Source organism: Oryx dammah, unplaced genomic scaffold (assembly GCF_014754425.2).
Source record: "Oryx dammah isolate SB20612 unplaced genomic scaffold, SCBI_Odam_1.1 HiC_scaffold_23, whole genome shotgun sequence".
NCBI classification, from domain to species: Eukaryota; Metazoa; Chordata; class Mammalia; order Artiodactyla; family Bovidae; genus Oryx; species Oryx dammah.
Window position 1 is genome coordinate 104733726 of NW_024070207.1, and position 12954 is coordinate 104746679.

Below are 12954 nucleotides of genomic sequence, written 5' to 3' on the forward strand. Positions count from 1 at the left end.
GAGTAGAAATCACATTCATTCTTTAAGGCCCAGCTATTTCCCTTGAAATTGTGCTTCAGTTTAGAAGTGATATAGACATTAGAAAAGGAAAAAGAGACTCCATGATTAGAATAGACAAGAGTAGATCAGAACAGAACACAATTGAAGCAGAAAACCATAGGTTAATATTCCAAGTGGTAAATATTAGTGGGCACACATATTCATCCCTGCCTTCCTTTTGATTCTGATTTTTTACTCTGAAAAAGCATGTGATATGCTTTGGACAGTGAGATGATGTCAGAGGCTTGGGAAAGCACTTGTGTGTCTCTGCTCATGGTCATGTTCTGCCATTGCCCAGAGGGCATGCCCAGGCTTATGAGCTGGTAGATGAAGGATGCTGGCATAGAGTGAAGTCTCTTCAGTCATTCAAGCCAAGGCCATTGTAGATCAGAGACCAAAGAGCCAAACCCTAGGCAGGAGAGTGAATCCAGCCAAGACCAACAGAGGTGCCTATCTGATAGCCCAGATGCATGAGCAATAAATACCCATTTTTGCATGCTGCTACAGTTTTGTGGTATTTGTTACACAGCACTGACATTGCATAAGAATGCTAACACATTCCAGCTTCAAGATTACCACTTGTGATATCTTAAGCAAACCCTTTACCTTGTTGAGCCCCAGCTTATAAAAATAGAAATAATATCTTCCCTTTTTGCTTCATCAAGTTATTGTTAGTTAAACTGAATTAAACAACATAATACATGTGGAAGTTCTTTGCAAAAAGAAAAAATGTGCTCCAAATTAACTTTATTATTACTTTTATTATAGAGCCACCACCATGTATTCCTAACTCCCTTTTCATCCAGTAGTGATCAGAAACTTCTCTTAATACCTTGTGCACATCCAGGACATTGCGCTCTCTCTCATCTGTGTGTGTGTGTGTGTGTGTGTATGTGTGTGCTAAATCACTTCAGTGCATCCGACTCTTTGTGACCCTGTGGATTATAGCTTGCCAGGCTCCTCTGTCCATGGGATTCTCCAGGCAAGAATGCTAGAGTGGGTTTCCATGCCCTCCTCCAGGGGATCTTCCTGACCCAGAGATCGAACCCATGTCTCTTATGCCTCCTGCATCAGCAGGTGGGTTCTTTACCATTAGCGCCACCTGGGAAGCCCCTGTCTTATCTGACAGGTGGCAAACTGTGTGTGTGAGTATGACTCTCAGCAGAAGCAAACCACAGCTGTGGAGTTCCCACATCTTCTAAGAGTTGATGACATTTTACCTTAGGTTGGAATTGTTGTCAACATCAGGCTGTGAATTGTTGCCAATGTCAGGCTGTGTCAACCTGGTCAGTAGGCATCAGTATTGTTGCAGTAATTCCATCTGGATCCATTTTGACCAGTCATTTCCAAAAATTTCACAAAGGGCCCCTTTAATTATTTTTGGATGTTCAGTTCAGTTCAGTCGCTCAGTCATGTCTGAATCTTTGTGACCCCATGGACTGCAGCACACCAGGCTTCCCTGTCCATCACCAACTCCCAAAGTTTACTTAACCTCATGTCCATTGTGTCAGTGATGCCATGCAACCATTTCATCCTCTGTTGTCCCCTTCTCTTCCTGCCTTCAATCTTTCCCAGCATCAGGGTCTTTTCCAATGAGTTGGTTCTTCACTTCAGGTGGCCAAAATATTGGAGTTTCAGCTTCAGTATCAGTCCTTCCAATGAATATTCAGGACTGATTTCCTTTAGGATGGACTGGTTGGATCTCCTTGCAGTCCAAGGGACTCTCAAGAGTCTTCAACACCACAGTTCAAAAGCATCAATTCTTCAGTGCTCAGCTTTCTTTATAGTCCAACTCTCACATCCATACATGACCACAGGAAAAACCATATCCTTGACTAGACAGACCTTTGCTGGTAAAGTAATGTCTCTGCTTTTCAACACGCTGTCCAGGCTGGTCATAGCCTTTCTTCCAAGGAGCAAGCATCTTTTAATTTCGTGGCTGCAGTCACCATCTGCAGTGATTTTGGAGCCCCCCAAAAGAAAGTCTCTCAATGTTTCCATTGTTTCCCCATCTATTTGCCTCGAAGTGATGGGACCGGATGCCATAATCTTAGTTTTCTGAATGTTGAGCTCTAAGCCAACTTTTTCACTCTCTTCTTTCACCTTCATCAAGAAGCTCTTTAGTTCCTTTTCACTTTCTGCCATAAGGGTGGTGTCATCTGCATATCTGAGGTTATTGATATTTCTCCCAGCAATCTTGATTCCAGCTTGTGCTTCATCCAGCCCAGCATTTCACATGATGCACTCTGCATATAAGTTAAATAAGCAGGGTGACAATATACAGCCTGACCTACTCCTTTCCCAATGTGGAGCCAGTCTGTTGTTCCATGTCCAATTCTAACTCTTGCTTCCTGACCTGCATACAGATTTCTTAGGAGGCAGGTCAGGTGGTCTGGTATTCCCATCCCTTTAAGAATTTTCTACAGTTTGTTGTGATCCACATAGTCAAAGGCTTTGGCATAGTCAATAAAGCAAAAATAGATGTTTTTTGGAACTCTCTTGCTTTTTCGATGATTCAGCAGATGTTGACAATTTCATCTCTGGTTCCTCTGCCTTTTCTAAATCCAGCTTGAACATCTGGAAGTTCATGGTTCACATATGTTAACGAGTTTAAAGACTCATTGTCAAACGGAGCTTCTGATCCACAGGAAAATATTCCACCCCAAAATTAATAAGATTTCAGCACCAAACAAAGCATATTACTGTTTCCATTAGTCTTTCAAACAGTCTTGTGTAAACAGGTACTATTTTATTTTTTTAGATTTTAAAATAGTGAAGTCCATTAGAATATTAAAAAAAAAAAAAAAACAACTCAACATCTCCATTACTATTTCCACATAACTCCTCAGGGATTCAGCGTTTGGGATCCAGAGTTGTTATGCAGTTTTTCACTGTCCCCTTTCAGGATTATACAGGACTATTTTTATGTATAAGAGGCGTAAAAGAGAATCACTGAATTTTATACCTGCAAGGAGTTTTAGAGATAGCTCATAATGCACACACGGAGACTAAGGTCCTAAGTTGTTGAACACTATTGTAAAGTTTACACAATTAGAGAACCAGTCAGAGAACCATTCAGGCCCTTTATTTCTTTCCATGCTTTAATGCCACTTTCAGAGACACCACAGAAGGCTCTTCCTAAAGTCTCTATTAGCTTGTATTTGATATTCTGCCAATTTAGAGATTTATTTGCTAAATTTCCATCTCTAATGACTGAAAAAATTAAAACAAACAAAAGCAAAATCAACAACAAGCATCCATAAATGATAGTCTATGAACTTTAGTCTCTTAGGTATCATTTCCCCTCAGAATGAATGAAGAATCTGACTTCTGAAATTCTAAATAATCCTAACTTTCCAGATTTTATACTTTTTACCTTTGAATAGGGCTTTCTTCCTGAATTCCATTACGCCACCTTCTGCTCCTATTCCCCAACTGCATACATCAGCTTCTGTCTTTAGTTGCATGTTCTGGCTATGTATTTTTTTGGACAATCCAGCCATTCACTTGTCCCCTCACTCTCCCTTCCATGAAAAATTTTCCCACAAATTTTCACCTGTGGGCAAGTACTGTTTCTCCAAATTCATTCGAGCCTTTGCAACTCTCTGGTTGATTTCTACAGCTGAAATTCCATGGCTACGTCCAGCAGAGCTGATTTATAGCTAACATAGTCACTGTGCTCCTTTTTGGACAAGGAAATCGTCACTCCCCAGTGTCTCTGGCTTGAATCTTCTGCATAAGCTTTTAATAGTTGCCCTCTCCCACCCCATATATCTGATGTGTCAAGAAATTTTTCTTTGGCCAGACTCTGAACCATATGATTATCTACTCAAGATGAACCAGTGAAAAATTCCTACCTCGTTTTTCTATCTCTGGTTTCTGCCTCCTGCACCTCATTTAAAGCATTACCTGCATATTAACCTGATGAAAACACTGCAGTGTCATTTAGCAAACCCTGGTGGCTCTGACAGTAAAGAATCTCCCTGTAATGCAGGAGACTGAGGTCTGATCCCTGGATCAGGAATATCCCCTGGAAAAGGGAATGACAACTCACTCCAGTATTCTTGCCTGGGAAATCCCATGGACAGAGAGGCCTGGCGGGATCACAAAGAGTCGGACACGACTGAGCGACTAACACTTTCACTTCCACCAAGGCTCAGATTGATTCCTTATCTGTCTCTGTGTCTGAGAAGAGGAATTAAGACATGCATTTTCTGACCCCAACCACTTTGCTGTCTTATTTGCCACTGATGTAACATAGCTAGTCATTGTCTCACGTAGTCAGCAAACTATGACACACAGAGCAAATCTAACCCACTACCTGTTTTCCTGTGGCCCACAGAGAGGCTCTTACATTACTAAGTGGTTAGAAAAAAATATCCAAAAAGCAGACTATTTTGTGCCATGTACAAGTTGTAGGAAATTCAGCAGTCATAAAATAAGTTTTATGATAACACAGTCATACTCATTTGTTTACTTATTATCTATGGCTGTCGTATGCTTCAGTGATAGAGATGAGGGACTTCCCTGGTGGTCTAGTGTGGCTAAGATTCTGCACTTCCAATGCAGGGGGCCTGGGTTTGAGCCCTGGTCAGGGACCTATGATCCTACATGCTGCAAATAAAACTTGACACAGCCAAATCAATCAATCAATAATTTTTAAAGAAAATTATGGAGATGAGTAGCTATAGCAGAGGTCAGCATATAGCATATGGCCCCCTCAAATCCCCAAATATTTACTATCTGGCTGTTAACAGAAAAAGTCTGCTAACCCCTTTTATGTGTGCTGTTCTCTGAAAATATACCTCTGTGGCCATCTACATGTTATTTATCCTTGTTAAGGAAAATTATACAAAATACAGAAATAAGAAAAAAGAATGAGTGCATGTCATTTTGATGTCAGAGTGAAGCATTGCCTGACAGCCCTACCCAACGATTATTTCATTTTCTAGAGGATGTACCTTTGTTTGATTCACTGTTTACTACTGATCAGGGCCCAAATTCTGAAGTTACATGTTAACTTATAAATATCTATTTAGGAGGAAAGGCTACTTCAAAAGATACAGTTTTATTACTCTGTGGGATATTAATTTTTCATCTACCAGGAAACTCATTTCATGGTGCCTTGGACTTACTGTCTATATAAATCTCTGTTTTTTTTAACTCTCCTTTGAACCATTTTTACCATCCTGCTGGTTCTCTCATTAATGATTTAAATTTTTGATACATACTCATTCTGCATTTGTATGGAGGTCATGTTTTTGACATTTTGAGAATTATACTTTGACCCACTGTCTGTGATTCCCCACACACATCTCAAATGTTGGCCTCAAGTCCCCTGTTAAATGGCACTTAATGTTGTCTTTTGTTGCTAACACTAGTTTAAATTGATCATTTTCACAGTAATCATCTTGTTAATGAACATATAATTTTTTTCATAGATCCTAAGATTTTTAAAGGTCAGTGAGTACATTTTTTTTTAAGATTGAATTTTCAAAATGCTTTGGTTATATAAAAAACTCATTAAATGTTTGAATGAATGAGCTTAAAATGCATTTAAAAGAAAGACTGTTATAAAAAAAACACTATCATTCTTTGTATCAGAAGGGAAACAATAGAGAAAATAGTTCAGGGCAACAATACAGAGCCTTCTAAGTGTTTGTTTAGCAAATGTTAAATAGGAAATTAGATAAGAGTTCCTAGGTTGCTGTGAATCAAAACAGTGATAAATTGCCTGCATTTAGAGTATTCAGATTTCTTCTCTTAAGTGGTAGCAAGAATCTTGTACATGATAAAGCACGTCTCATCCACCCAATATAATTATCAGCTTCTTGTATACTGAACATTGATGCGGCTGATTCCCAATCTGCATACAGCATTGAGCTATGAATTTGCTCTCTTCTTTCTCCTTTATTTAGAAGTTAATCACTATGTAATGATTATTTTGCAGTGATTAACTTCTAAATAAAAGAGAACTAAGGCCTCATCAAATCCATAGCTCAAAAATACTTTACACTTAGTCGTCCAGGTATATAACTAAATAAGATAACCTTATATTAACTCGAACATCTAATATACCCTAAATGGTGTTTTCACAGTTTTGTAGAAAATGTAACTGCACACCTGATCTTAGAAAAATATTAAGGCATTGGCAAGTATGCAGAGGAGAAAAATTACTCATAATCCTACCTCTACAACCATTCTCAGTTAATCTCCAGTGACAAGTAGGCATTATCATCCTTATTCTGTTCATTTTGAACCCGAGAATCCGAGAAGCTATACCAGAGTACAGAAGACTGGCAATCTTGTCATAAACATGGGACAACTCTAAAGAGCCATCTCAGCTTCACAGTTCCAAACAGGTGTCAGCTGAGGACTTCTATGGAATGCACCAGTGCCCTATTTCTGGCCCTGATCTGTGGATTAAAATATAAATGCTATGCCCTTTCCTTATCTCCAAGATACAGTGAGCAAGGATAGAAAGACATAATTTAAAAAAATACATCTGGAAAGAGAAGAATAAGGAACAGAGAGGTCACTGGTTTATGGAAATTCTGAAATGCTGGCAAGCAACATTACAAAGGTTCTAGCACTTCACCACCACAAATGGGGATGTCTGTAACATGGAGCTATGGCTGAGAAGGACAATCCAATCTCAGTCTCTACTTTTCTGGCCCACTCAGATCAGGAGTCAACAACTACCAAGTTTTGACTTCATGGACCATGAGTGGGAGTGATAGAACTTTTAGCAGTGAGGTGGGGACAGGCTCCTGCATACTCCATAGCTTGTCTAAGACCTAGGGGAAGGTAGAGCTACACAGTGGGAAAATTCCAACAGTTAGGATTGGGTCTCAGCTAACCAGGAACTCCTACAGCAATAAAATTTGAGTGAGTTAGGCACCTGGATATTTTAAATTGTTGTAGTACCTGGCATTACAGAAACCAGCTAGATACTGTCTATGTGTCATACCAATGCATATAACTTTAATGTTCACAAAACATGTGTTATTAGCTCTGCTTTACAGATGAAAAAAAATGAGGCTCAAATGGATTAAATCTAACCTGACAAAGGTCCATGGAAAAGCTGAGAAGCTAGGATTGAAAATTATGTTTCTCCAAATAAAAAACTCATGCCATTTTCTTTATATCATGCTAGGAGAAGAAAGAAGAGGGGATGGGGAGAAATAGAATTAGGAGGAGCAGAGTGGAGTTCAAAGGAGGGGGATTCTATGCATGAGGATGCCAATGCAAAATATATACTTCCGTTAGGATGGTATTCTAGAAACCTTGAATAAGGCTCTCAGTGGAATGTTCTGTAGACTATAGATTATTAAACAGATTTAAAAAGAAAGAGGGTTATGAACTGAGAGCGTAGCATTGACATATATACACTACCATGTGTAAAACAGATAACTAGTAGGAAGCTGCTGTATAGCACAGGGAGCTCAGCTTAGTGCTCTGTAATGACCTAGGGGGTAGGATGGGGGTGGGTGGGAGGGAGGCTTAAGAGGAAAGGCATATATGTATACTTATAGCTGATTTAAGATGTACAGGAGAAACTAACACAACATTGTAAAGCCACTGTATTTCAATAAAAAAATAAAAACCAAAAAAAAAAAAAAAAAAAGAGAGAGAGAGAGAGAAAGAAAAGTCCCAGGTAGGCAAAAGTTGATGCTGTCTTTTGGCTCTGAAGAAATCACTGTGCCAACTTACTCTTTAACCCATAGTAAATAAACCCACAGTAAAGAAGCACACCCATTACCTCATCTCCTGATGACCTCAGCAACACTTGGTGCATCACCTAATTAGCATCTGTATGATTTTATTAGAATTTGTTCATATTTTTGAAAAAAAATTCACAATTTTATTAAATGTCACTCTTTATTAACCTGGACAGTTTCCTCCTAGCATGCATGGATTATTCCCATAGGCCTTTGCCCTCATCCTTCTCTATTCCTAATCCATATTTACTTTGAAAATCCTAATCCACAGAGTGAAATGACTGAGGCCAATTTCAAACAAAACTTTGTATTTGATGTGTATGAACATGGCTTTGGGCTACTTTCCTTAATAGTGATTCAATTTAACTGCAATTGTATTCCACTTGGAACCTCTTTGGGACACAGGTGGCATTTTGCTAAGACTTTTGGCAGCCCAGCCACATATAGTGCAGTTGATAGTACATACTTTCTGATGGAGGGGTTCAGGGAGACTATTTAATTGTACTTTCCATTGCTTGCTTGCTGCTGTGTACAGAAGAGCCAGGTAGGGAAAGTTCATCTTTTCTTATCTAAGGTGCTCATTTGCATATTTAAATATGCTTTGGATGCTCTCCCAGTTGTAGCTTAGTGGCTAATGTTTAAGCACATATTTGCATTTGAAAAAAAAAGTTGTAGAAAGAAGGAAAATATACATTTGATCAAAGAAATGCTAACAAGAATTTAATATAGCTTCAACTTTTCCATTCCTGTTCAAAGTGTTAGCATGGCCTCTCTGCTAGAGAACTCTCTGTGGTTTGTTCTCAGTTCTGGGGGCATCATGTAGGAAGTAATGAACTCTATGTACTTTAGAATCTTTAGCTATAGAGTGATCCCTGGGGAGTTCACTGATGGAGGTTTGGCCTTAGTTCAGTGACTGGTAAATGGAAACCTTAATGTGAAGACTCTCCTCATGTTGGGCTACACCAACAGACCTACATGCCCTTTTCTCGCTCAACTTCAAAACAGAAGAAGGAGCCCTGGAGTAAGGAACAGAGACATCAGTGGTCTAATGGATGGGGGAACTTACATATATGAAGCAAGGTCCTGGAGTGACACCCCAGTGTGTATAGCAGCTGGCAGGCAGGACAAGGCGGCAGTCTTCATTGGGGGAAGGGGGAGGGAATTTGAAGGAACTGACCTCAAAGTGGAAATCAGTAGAGGGCACATTCCTCACAGCTCTTTTGATGGGAACAGTCACCAGCTGGGCAAAGTATGTAGGAAAGTCACATGCTTAAGATACGGGTGAAGCAGCACTGGTCAGGCAGGAGGTGGACAGAGAGCAAGACAATAGCCATCTTGAGTGGCCTGACCATACATTCCACCCCCTGAATATCATGCATGACCCTTACAATCTTGGTCTGCCCTTCTTTGACAATATCTCTGGGGTTAGGTATGTAGGGGGCACTGTAACCAGATACCACAAACACAACACAGACAGCAGCAGCCAAAGAGCGTCAAGAGTAAGAGACCTCGCATGCTCAGAACAGTCATTTGACAGGATGTGGACAAATTTTGGAGCCGCGTGCATATAGGGTCAATGGAAAGGGAGTCAACAGCAGCAGTGCCCTGTTTAGTTAAAAGGAAAGTAAGGCCACGCCTGGTTTTCACAAACCCACAGCCGCCTCCATGGGGAAGGGAAAGCCCAACTTTAAAAGAAACAGCCTGGTGGCCAAACCAGGACTCAGCAGACACAGTATAGATGTGTCACCTCATGTTATGTTGAAGGCCATTAAGGGTGAACCCAGTAGGTCCTTTCAAACAAAAACCAGTTAATCCCATGTACTTCTGGACAGAAACCAGCGTGTTCCACTCCACACAGCGTACATAGCCCGGGTCGGGGGCTCATGGGCTCTCAGTTGTATAGTAATGCTTACCGAGAGGGTACTGGCATATGAGACCAGAAGGTGGTGAGTCTTTTTTCCCCGTTGTCAGCAATCCGCATAGAGTCACATTAGGCGGGTCGATTTTTCATGGAACTATAGAGGAGCATGACAGCAGCATCTCTCTGTGAGGCCACTGTTGCCACAAACAGACTTCCTCCCTCAGACAAGGGATGAAATGTAAGACATATAACAGGCACAACACAGGGGAGATGATGACCATTAAGCAAAATACAAGCAGTAACCACATTCTGAGATAATACCACACTTGCCTCTGGTTTTTGTCCTAGCCTGCAACACAGTTCAGAAAACTCAACTTTTTAATAAGAACATACCCAAAATCACATCTACAATGACCAAGGACTAGTTCTACTTTGGATGTTTGAACCACAGCTACTCCATTTTGACTTTCAAATGCATTCCCTTCCTCAGTGGCCAAAGCAGACGTATGGTGTATGTCTGAAAGGCCACGAAACAGACTGCTCTGGTCAATAAAATTTAAGTAAAACCACATATAAGCCTGAATGACTTCCCCATACCTCAGTATATGCAGATTTTCCCATCAATTCCCCTTTTGATTGCAAATCTTCCAGTAGAAAGCACTGATGATCAAAATATACATCCTTGGATGCTGGCGTGCTGGCTCCCCAGGTTCAGATCATGTCCCTTATTACTAGGTCTCCTTTGTATTTCCCTGGTCATTCATGTTGGGGGGAAATTAATCAGATCTCCTGAACAGGCTCAGACGTATGTTAATGGGGAAACACTTTACAGGCTATGCATTTTATCACTTATATCCATGGTCACACAAGTATTGTGTATGTGCTTTTAGCAGCAGACTTAAAGCAAGCAGTGTCACACTGCATGAGTAGTCATACTCTGTGACAATTTCACTAGGTAATCTTCTTTCCATCCAGAACATCAGGGCAAAAGTACGCCTAACACAACTTCATAAATACAGGCCTCAATAAACAGAACTAGACTTTAACGTCCACATAATATTATGTCATTATTACTGTAGAGTTTACCTAAAAATTCTTTTTTACTCTCAGAGATCTTGGAAGATTCAAGTTCCAGAGCCCAGGTAGACAATTTACATCTCAAAGGCACAAGAGAAGTACCAATTCCTTCTAGAAAGCTAGCTTAACCAATTACAAAAGGCACACTTTGAAACAACAGCAGAGCCATTAGAGGTCTTTGTTCTCCAGACCTCTTAAGAGCCTCCTTCCAGCAAGCTCTAATCACCAGGGGACCCCACAGACCAGCAGACAGCCACCCTGGGATTTCCTCTAACTTGCCGGATCACCCCTACAAATTTGGGGCCTCACGAGTTAGTGGTAGGCCACCCCAGGATTATACCTGCAACTTTCTATTCCCCGCTCAGTATTTCCCGACATCTCAGTGCTCATGGGAGTTTCCTCCCTCTCCTGACATTTGTTGGGCTGTGCCCCGCAGGCTCCAAGGCCTGCACTTGCTCAGCTTTAAGGCAGAAGAAAGAGCCCAGAGTCGGCGACACAGACATCAATGGTCTAATGGATGGGGGAGCTTACATGTCTGAAGCAATATCCTGGAGGACACCCCCAGAGTGTGCAGCAGGCAGCATGGCAGCAGTCTTCATTCCCCGAGGGAAGGGGAGAGGGCCAGTTAGAGGACCTGTGCCTAAGATACAGGTGAAACAGGCACTTGTCGGGCGGTGGGTGGACAGATAGCAAGAGAACAGCTATCTTGAGTGGCCAGACTATAGAATTTTTATTTATCTGTGGTGGGATCCCTGGGGACTTTGCTGATAGAAGTTTGGCCTTGGTTCATTACTAATAAAATGAAACCTTAATATATGGCCTCCCCTAGCTAGCTCCCTGTTCTCCTGTAAGCAGAGTGAGTTTTGACTAAGAAAGAACCCTTATGGGTTGGGGGGGGGAGAAGGAAGATATTTTCTTCCTGTACATTTTGTCAGTATTCATGACCATCCGAGATTAGACAGTTTTGTTTAGATACCGTCAGGCCTAACATGTCCATTTCCATTGGTCGTATAACCACAACTGCTTGAGAGTTCCTAAATGAGCCCAGCAGTAGAACTCCCCAGCTGGGATCCTGGTCAATTCACAAGAATGATAACACAAAGTTTATTGTTTCCAATGACTGGCTTTTGGGGTAGTTTGTTACATAGCAATAGAGAGCTAAATCACTTCTCTCAGGTCTCTTTCCCCAAGCCTCTCATTTCCACTTCTTTTCTTGTGCATCATGGTGAGGTGAGAGGTGAGAGACTATTGCACTGGTTCGTACTCCAGCTTGTGGACATTACATATCCTTCTTTGGCCTTCTGCTGCCCACACCTGCAAGAACTATGTAGACTCTGAGTAGCCAGATATAGCACATCAAGTACATAAGCTGTGAGAATGTTTTGGTTTTTCTTATTAGCTGATTTGATGACATACTTAGAGATTTGAGAATAAATGCTCTTAAATACAACCTATTGAAGTCCTTCCTGGACCACAGTGATAAACTACAAGTCAAAGATGTTTTGAACAATAAAAAAGGTGGAATGAAAAGTGACTACATATATTTTCATTTTACATTAAGACAACCTGAATTTTATAATGTAATCTCCAACTTGCTTTCAATAATACTAGCTACCGTTTATTTATCACCTACTATGTACTATGCCTTCTATATATTACTTCTAACATGTATTCACAAAACCCAGCTACATGGTCTTCCTTTTCTTCCTCAACACACCAAGCTCATTCATGCCTCCACGGCTTTGTATTAGTCTGTCCTTTGGACTCAACTGCTGTTAATGCCAGGTCTTTTCCTGGTTATCCCCTTCTCTTGATCCTAGGTTCAGCCATAATTTTTTTTCTTCCAAGTAGCCTTTCATATGGAGAAGGCAATGGCACCCCACTCCAGTACTCTTGCCTGGAAAATCCCATGGACAGAGGAACCTGGTAGGCTGCGGTCCATGGGGTCGTGAAGAGTCAGACACAGCTGAGTGACTTCCCTTTCACTTTTCACTTTCATGCATTGGTGAAGGAAATGGCAACCCACTCCAGTGTTCTTGCCTGGAGAATCCCAGGGACATGGGAGCCTGGTGGGCTCCCATCTATGGGGTCACACAGAGTCAGACACAACTGAAGTGACTTAGAAGCAGCAGCAGCCTTTCATAGCCACTCTATAAATTAACCTCCTCAAGTACTCACTTCCTATCACACCCCTCTAGTTTATATTGTCATTGCATGTATTACTGTCTGAAATTTTCTCATTGATTCGAAAACTTG